This window comes from Tupaia chinensis, unplaced genomic scaffold, assembly GCF_000334495.1.
Source record: "Tupaia chinensis unplaced genomic scaffold, TupChi_1.0 Scaffold000217_1, whole genome shotgun sequence".
NCBI classification, from domain to species: Eukaryota; Metazoa; Chordata; class Mammalia; order Scandentia; family Tupaiidae; genus Tupaia; species Tupaia belangeri.
Window position 1 is genome coordinate 8,005,147 of NW_006159692.1, and position 9,219 is coordinate 8,014,365.

Consider the following 9,219-nt stretch of genomic DNA (forward strand, 5'->3'; position numbering starts at 1 on the left):
TGGAGGGGGGTTTCCTCACCCCCCCCCGACCTGCTGACCCAGACTCTCTAGCAGTGGAAGCTGCCATGTGGTCTCTACTGAGCCCTGCAGGTAATTTAAGTGCACACTAGGTCTGAAACCAGTTCAGGGCGCTCTGAAGGTAGGCAGCACATCCTACAGACGCTGGGATCATTCCTTTCTCAGGGCGCCCTCTCCCAAGCCCTTTTTCCAACCATGTTTTGTTGATTAGAGTTGACCAATCGCTGCTCAGACCCGTGTTCTGAGTTGCCACTGTGGAATTCCCAGGAAGGGCTTCAGATACCCAGCTGGGAACCCTGCACATTAAAACAGCTGCTTGTCCCTGAGCAGGACTGGGTTCACATCTCAGCGGACAAGCCCTGTCTCACAGCAGTACCTGGGGGCAGCTGAGGCCCAGCCACAGCCGGGTTCACACCACCTCACCCACAGCCTTCCCTGCCTGGACCAGGCTGGCTAAGGTGACAAAACCCCTAGCCTCTCTCCCTGCTGAATTGTGGAATTGCAAAGGAAAACCTCTCCTCTGCTGTGCCCAGCTCACACTTGGTGGATGAGAACCAAGTGGGGACAGCGGGCCTCATTTTTCTCCACACCCACCCCACTTCTGCCTTCGTGTTTTAGACTTAGTTCTACAGAAATGGCACATTTTATTAATAACCCTGTGGCGAGGGAATTCACCCATCTCCCAGGCCACTACTGGGTCCCCACCCCTTCCCTCCCCTCCCTGGGTCAGCATGCATGCTCACTCAGGCCCATGGAGTTGCACGGCCAGGACTCTGGGCATCAGGCACAGGACTGAAATCCACCATTGCTCTGACTTCACTGCCATGCAAATGGCACAGCACCAGGGTCAACTGAGAACAAGGTTCTGGGCACACGTGGGGTGCCTCCCCCAAGGGCACATCAGGAGATTGTGTCACCCAGAGAAGATGGAGCATGCAGGGCTGCTGTCAGGGCCAGAGGGCAGTAAGCCAAGGCATCTTTGAGCTGTTACGTAGGAAGTACTGAGTGTAAGTGCTGGGCCTCTCACCACGGTCTTAGCTGCAGCCATGTCTGGAAATCCCGGTCGAATGCGTTTGCTGGAGAGGCAGAAAGCAAGAAATCGCCACCCCCCTCTCCTCAGAGGGTGGTGGCCATGCCACAATCCCTTCTCCATTCTCCTCTCAGGATTTGGGGCATGCATACACATGTGCCGTGTTGTGTTTTAAGCCACTGGGTCTGGGACTCGAACTGCGGTCGACTATGTGGGAGTCCAGTGTTGTAACCACTATGCCACCTGCTAGCCCTGCTCGGTAGAGCTGCCTTCTGCTCTGCTGCTCAGCAGCACTCAGGTGAGGTGGTCTTGGCCAGCAGCTGGAGAGAAACAGGTAAGAAATCGCCTGTGGTAAGAGCATTGTAAGGTGAGTCTGGAGGAGGGGAATTAAGAGGTTATCATTTTATGAAACATGCCAGTGTTGTGGAGGAGGCAGCTCAGGTCTGAGTGTGTGAAGTGACACCAAGAGTGGATCTAGGACAGCAAATGCCCTGGAGTCTACGCTGAGTGGAGAACTGCCACAGGACAGAGGGTGCAGGGGTGGAAGAACAGGCAGGCTGCTTCTCTGGGTAGCTAATCACCTGGAGTGGAAAAGCAGCCAGACCCCCTGCAGAGAGGTCTAGGCCTGCAAAGAGGCCAGGCAGTGAGTCCTTCTCAAAGCTCCATGCTGGTCACCAACGCCAGGTCCCCCAACTAGACTTTTTTCTTTTTCTAAGACAAGAACATTTGCAAAACCACAAATACTGAATGGGGATGCAAAGGGCAGGAGCTACTGGGCAGCTAGGGAAGGGAGCTCTGTACCCAAGTCCTTTCCAACTACAGTGTGAAATCCCCTGGGTGGACAGGTCACAGGGATGGAGAGCTCCGGGAGCCAAATGGGCTAAAAAGAAAAGGAAAGGAGTCATTTGCCTTTAGGATGCCATTTTAAAATAATTATCTGGATCTTTTGGGTCAATTGCTCCGGTGCTTCTCAAGCATCCTGGCACATCCTTCTGCTAATGGGAAATGACAAGGGCAGCCTCTTCTCACCACTCCTGAGAGGCTTCCAGACCCCCTCTCCCCAGGCATTTCAAATGTGCTAATGTTTTTCTAAAGAGATAAAACCGGGTGGTCTGGAGGGCAGTTGGCTGGAGTCTGCAGAGCTCCCCAGAGAGCAAACAACCCCTTCCTACCCTCCTCCCTCCTCTCTCCTTGGCAATTCCTCTGTCAAGGTCTTTGGTTCCCTTTGACATCTCCTCCAGACTGTAGGGAGGTTTTCCTGGTGGAAATGAGCTATTCTCTTGCAGGTTGTGTTAAACCTTGAACTCAATTACCCGTAGAATTCCAGTGGTTTAAATCGGGCAACTATGGGGGTGAAGAGGACCTGTGACAACAGAATCCTGCAGGCAGACTGTACTGACCACACAACAAGCCAGCAGACGCTGGCCCGGCAGTGCAGAGTGAGCATGCTCCATCGCAGACTCAACACAGCCTCACTCCCCGTTCGCCTGGGAGGCTGCTGGGGTTTAGCATTAAAGCGTAGGCGTCTTAGGGCTTGTCACCAGATGGATTCGGGGACTCTGGTGTTTATTTTGGTTCCTGTGCTTCAATTAAACATAATGCACTGTCCCATTCTTGCAGTCGCTCGTTTAATTGTGAGATTATGGGCTATCATAAAACCTTCATTGCGCTCATATTTCTTTCTGGCAGGGTATAGAGAAGTTAATTTGGGATTAGCTCCAGAAGCATGTTGACCGAGCCTTCCCTTATTTTTCATTCCGAAGGCACTGACAGCACTAACGAATGCCTGCAGTTGTAGATCATTTTATGAACATGCAGCGCCCCCAGGTAGTGCCAATTAAATTTCCAATGAAGGATTAATGAGGGCCCATCCAAAAGAAAGGCAGTGATCCCTTTTGACAATTCACTGAAGCCTGGCCTGAGCCAGCAGCAGCGGCATGTGGCTCCTCGCACCTTCTGGCCCCAGCCGAGTTCTGCAGGGATCCTGCTCCCTACGAGGACACTGGGGGTGGGGGGGTCAATGTGCTGATGGCGCAGGCAGATCGCACAGCCCAGGGAAGAGTGCAGATGCTTGATGGTCTGGGGAGGGAGGAAGAGGGCAGGGGCTAAGGGCGGGGGTACAGAGCTGTCTACTGAGAGAGCTAGGAAGAAAAAGATCAGATACAGACAGGTGAAGTAAGCTCTAACGTCGGCCAGACGAGCACCCCTGGATGGGTTCTACCCGCGTTTGACAATTACTGAGGCTGGCCTTAGGCAGCTAGGGAGCCTGTCACTCCTAACACACAAAGTGGCAGCTCCGGGGAGGAACTGTCAGTGTATTTTCAAGCTTGAATTTCTGTCTTGCTATTTGTAGTTCCTCCCTGTTAAAGTCACGGTCTCAGACTTTGCCCTTCCAGGCACCAAAGAACAAATACAATGGTGGCAGTAGTGACTTGAAACATTGTCAAGGAAACGAAGATAGGGGTAGAGGTACCCTGTCCAGGTACGGTGCTCAGGGACCAGCTCCCCATCCTGCCCAGAGCAGAGCAGTCAAGACCTCTTAAAGACATGCCGCTCAGGCTCAGTTTCCTCCCTCAGTTTTGGAAGGAACACAGTTTACTGAAGGCCCATGATCAGCAGCAGTCAGGTTTTGCCACCTGTGTCTACACAGAGTCCCACAGAGAGGGAGAGCTGCAGAGGCAGAGGAAGTGAAAAGACAGACCCCAGACCCAACCGCAGCAGCAGAATAGACCCTCACCTCGTGGCCCTCCACCTCCTCATTCCTATACAAAGTCACTCTCTGGAAAGAGGTTTGGCTGTCAGTTACTGTCTCCTCAATGGCTGCCAGAGACTTGACTGAGAACAGTCAACTTACAGCAAAGACCTGTGAGAAATTTCTCCTAAAATAAGTCATTGTGATGAGATTAAGCAGCCCGTTTGGGAGCTTCTTTGCTTTTGCATCCAGAAACAAAGCAAATCTCACAGATTATATAAATTAATTTCATAATAAATTTGTTTTAATAGGCATTTTACTGGGAAATTGGGAGAGATTGCATCAAACATTTCATACCAGATACCAATTAAAATTGGAACCACTTATATGCAATTGCAGGAAAATGTGGCCAATCTGAGCTTATATAAGCCATGAAGCTGGTTCTGTTGACAAAATGTGTGACAGTGATGCACCACGATACCATGCCTGGCCTCAGTCATTCCTTACCCCTTCATCAACAGGGCTTCTGCTCTGCAGCCAGACACTGTTCTGCTCCTCTGTGCTTTCTCCACACACCCAGGGAGTGTATTAGGTTGGACTGTTCTACGTATTGGGTTTACTTTTCTAGGGACTATGTTACAGAGTGACAAGCAAGAGCAGAAAGCCAGCAATTCCATCCTCCCTGGTAGGGGGTGACGACTGCAGGGTGTCCCAACTTCACATCATCTGAGCTATATCCTAATAAAGAAATCTCTTCAGATCGTCCTAGGAAAGGTTCTAATGGAGAAGCCATGTGGGCATGCTTTAGGAGAGTGAGGAAGAGGAAGGAAGAAGAAAGGAAGAGGAAAGGTGGAAAAGAGGGAGGAAAGTAAGTCCTATTGGTCTACTTTAAACAATATATATAAAGGTAACTTCTTACTACCTGGATGTGTCTGGATAGTAATCTTGAGGTAGCATCTCTAGGTTTTATTTGTGGGGTGGAGAAAGGACCTCTGTGTGTAGATAGGGGGCCCTGGAACAATTGATCATGTTCCTTTCTTTTGTAGCCTGGAAAATCTGAGAGTAAATGATTTACTTCTTCCCAGAACTAATTATTGCATCTTTGGTGCAGATGTATGAATGTGTTATTTGCTTGAAGATTGTCATGCCTTTCACAAAACTGCTAGCATATTCTGTGTGTCAGCGCCATGAAACTCTGGGATAATAGCTGGAAGAAAAAGATACTTATAGTTCCTTCCTAGAGCTTAAATTCACAGAAAGATATATATTAAAGGAACATTCACAAACTTCTTGGATCTGTCTGATATTCACATTTTTGCAGGTGTGGAAAATGAGTCTAACAGATGGAAAATGACATGCATAGTGACGTGAATGTTGCATAGCCAAGTCACCAATCATTCTGTGTCTCTGACATCAGGAATAATAATTATTTATAATATAGTAGTGCATATTATTCTCATAATCTAGTAAGGGTCCCGATCCATAGGTGTATGAAACTTCAAAGGCAGTGACATGGTGGTGAGTGCTGGAGGACACAGCACAGTCTGCAATAGTTTGACGTTTACTTGGTGCCAGCCTCTCCTTGCTTCTTCCTTTCACACTCCGTAAAAGGTGACCTCCTGCAAACAGATGTTATTCTGTTAGGAGTCAGGTGGTATTTTGATGAGATTAGGTGATGTAGTACCTGAGACCCAATTGCTTAAACTTGGTACCAAAGCATACAAGACCACTCTGTGAGATTCTAGAGGGCAATACACACTCAAGGGCTTACTTGCTAGCTGCATGTAGGCTAATATACTCCTGTGTAAGATTGTCTGGAAAACTGAGTTGGCACAGCATCTTCCTCTCCTTTAAGCCCAAAGTACACTGACCATCTTGACTGAAGCCTCAAGAGAGATACGAGAAGTAAGAAGGTACATGAGAAAAGAGTGAGGAGAGGTCTTCTTGAAATACTCAATAATGACATGTGGACTGGCAAAGTTAGTGAGACCTATGGGGACAGAGAAAAGATGGAGCAGACAGGAAGACGAGAGGGAACTACGTGGGTGGTGGTGTGACCAAGACATAGACGCTGTAGAGACAGCAAGAAGCACATGGTACATAGGGGTGCAACTCAGCCTGGAGCAAAGTAGAGATGAAATGTTACAGATATTCTGTCTCCAAAAGGACCAGAAGGAAGAAGCAAAATTAGAGAATCTCAGAAAGGGCAAGTGAGCTCTAATTGGAGGCAGATTCACCTATCTGCTCATATTAGGGCCAGGAATCCATCCTTAAAACTCTTAAAACATTTTAACATTTATTTCTTGTGAAAGAAAAGAAAGGCTTTAGTTCCTTCTTTCTTCCAGAGATGGGGTTAGGAGAGCATATTTTATTAGCAGCCTCCTCTTTAACATGTCCCAGTTGTCCAACATCTCCTCTGTGCCTTGCTTGCTGGAAATTCTCATCTGTTTAGATTGCTCTTACACACACACCAGCTCCTGGAGAGAGAAATAGAATTGGTGCCAGATGTGTACACGCACCACGGAATGGATGTGTTGGGGATATGTGCTTTTCTCCAGATACCTAACACAGCTGATCCTTTTCTTGCCATCTGCAACTTGGTGACAGTGGAGTGGTCCTAGATTATGAGCCTTGCTTTCATCTCACTGAGTCTTATACTCAATTACCTAGCTGAGCTTTGTCTCTGGTTGACTATGGAAAGACATCAATGCCTTCTACAAAAGAGCATTGAAGCAGGATGCCTTCAGAAAGCATCACTAGATGTGAAACATTAGGAATACCGGTAAGGCACTTTGGCTTACTCCATGTATTTATTTATTTATTTATTTGTTTGTTTCTGTATTTCTTCTTAGGTGAGACATAATATACATTTATTTCAGTGAATAGAATAAAATTATCGTTTTTTAAAATTAAGAATCATTTATTTTATTGTATTATTGTATTAATTTTCTTTCATTTGACCTGAAAGAGAAAGAAAGTGAGAAACAAGCAGCCTGGTCCAGGACTCGAACTACAGTCAGCCATGTGGGAGTCCAGCACCTCGACCACCATGCCACCTGCCAGCCCTGAAAGAACTAATCTTAAGGTTAAAATACACACACATACACACATACATATTAATGTAACTACCTCCCAGACTAAAATATGAAACATTTATGTTCATCTAAGTTTTTGTTGTGCATATGCCAGTCAATATGCCCCTTCTTTCAGAGATAACACCAATTCCGACTTCAAGCACCATTGTTTAGTTTTGTCTGTTGTTGACTAGCCTATAAATAAAATCAAAATAGCAAATTGTTGTGCCTTGCTTCATTTATTCAATAAAATACCTGTGAGATTTATTCATATGTTGCATATAGCAGTAATACTTTCTATGTCATTTCCAGGTTAGAGCTATTATTTATATAAAGCAGCTATGAACACTCCTGTGGAAGTTGATTGATACTTGCAATGATTACTCTTGGGGCATTTACTTTCAACATATCTATTTCTTATATTTAAAGCATGCCTCTTATGAACAGCATGTTTCTGGATCTTATTTTATTGTCCCTTCTGACAATCTTGGCTTTTAATCAAACATATTAGATCATTTACACTTAATGTAATCACCAGTATAATTGGGTTGAGTCTTTCATTTTGATATTTGTTTTCTAATCATTATATCTACACCTTTGGTAAGTTTTTTTCTTATTTATTTATATTTACTTTTACTCTTGTGATTTCTAATTTATGTATAATCATTGTACATTTTTTAGGGTTTTTTAAAAAGCATGGTCTTTTTAAAAGCATATATAGTGTATTGTTAAATTAAGACTATAAACATAACATCTTCAACCTTTACCATCACATCATATTGTGTATTCAAAATACACAGGTTTTCTTGGAACTGTAAATTAAATTGACAGCAATGTTCCTCAGTCTACTGTGGTCCACCATTCCACAAGCTATTCCCCTTGTTTACATTTACTGTTGAGTCTTTAACCAAAATTTCCAGAAGGAAGAAGCAAAATTAGAGAATCTCAGAAAGGGCAAGTGAGCTCTAATTGGAGGCAGATTCACCTATCTGCTCATATTAGGGCCAGGAATCCATCCTTAAAACTCTTAAAACATTTTAACATTTATTTCTTGTGAAAGAAAAGAAAGGCTTTAGTTCCTTCTTTCTTCCAGAGATGGGGTTAGGAGAGCATATTTTATTAGCAGCCTCCTCTTTAACATGTCCCAGTTGTCCAACATCTCCTCTGTGCCTTGCTTGCTGGAAATTCTCATCTGTTTAGATTGCTCTTACACACACACCAGCTCCTGGAGAGAGAAATAGAATTGGTGCCAGATGTGTACACGCACCACGGAATGGATGTGTTGGGGATATGTGCTTTTCTCCAGATACCTAACACAGCTGATCCTTTTCTTGCCATCTGCAACTTGGTGACAGTGGAGTGGTCCTAGATTATGAGCCTTGCTTTCATCTCACTGAGTCTTATACTCAATTACCTAGCTGAGCTTTGTCTCTGGTTGACTATGGAAAGACATCAATGCCTTCTACAAAAGAGCATTGAAGCAGGATGCCTTCAGAAAGCATCACTAGATGTGAAACATTAGGAATACCGGTAAGGCACTTTGGCTTACTCCATGTATTTATTTATTTATTTATTTGTTTGTTTCTGTATTTCTTCTTAGGTGAGACATAATATACATTTATTTCAGTGAATAGAATAAAATTATCGTTTTTTAAAATTAAGAATCATTTATTTTATTGTATTATTGTATTAATTTTCTTTCATTTGACCTGAAAGAGAAAGAAAGTGAGAAACAAGCAGCCTGGTCCAGGACTCGAACTACAGTCAGCCATGTGGGAGTCCAGCACCTCGACCACCATGCCACCTGCCAGCCCTGAAAGAACTAATCTTAAGGTTAAAATACACACACATACACACATACATATTAATGTAACTACCTCCCAGACTAAAATATGAAACATTTATGTTCATCTAAGTTTTTGTTGTGCATATGCCAGTCAATATGCCCCTTCTTTCAGAGATAACACCAATTCCGACTTCAAGCACCATTGTTTAGTTTTGTCTGTTGTTGACTAGCCTATAAATAAAATCAAAATAGCAAATTGTTGTGCCTTGCTTCATTTATTCAATAAAATACCTGTGAGATTTATTCATATGTTGCATATAGCAGTAATACTTTCTATGTCATTTCCAGGTTAGAGCTATTATTTATATAAAGCAGCTATGAACACTCCTGTGGAAGTTGATTGATACTTGCAATGATTACTCTTGGGGCATTTACTTTCAACATATCTATTTCTTATATTTAAAGCATGCCTCTTATGAACAGCATGTTTCTGGATCTTATTTTATTGTCCCTTCTGACAATCTTGGCTTTTAATCAAACATATTAGATCATTTACACTTAATGTAATCACCAGTATAATTGGGTTGAGTCTTTCATTTTGATATTTGTTTTCTAATCA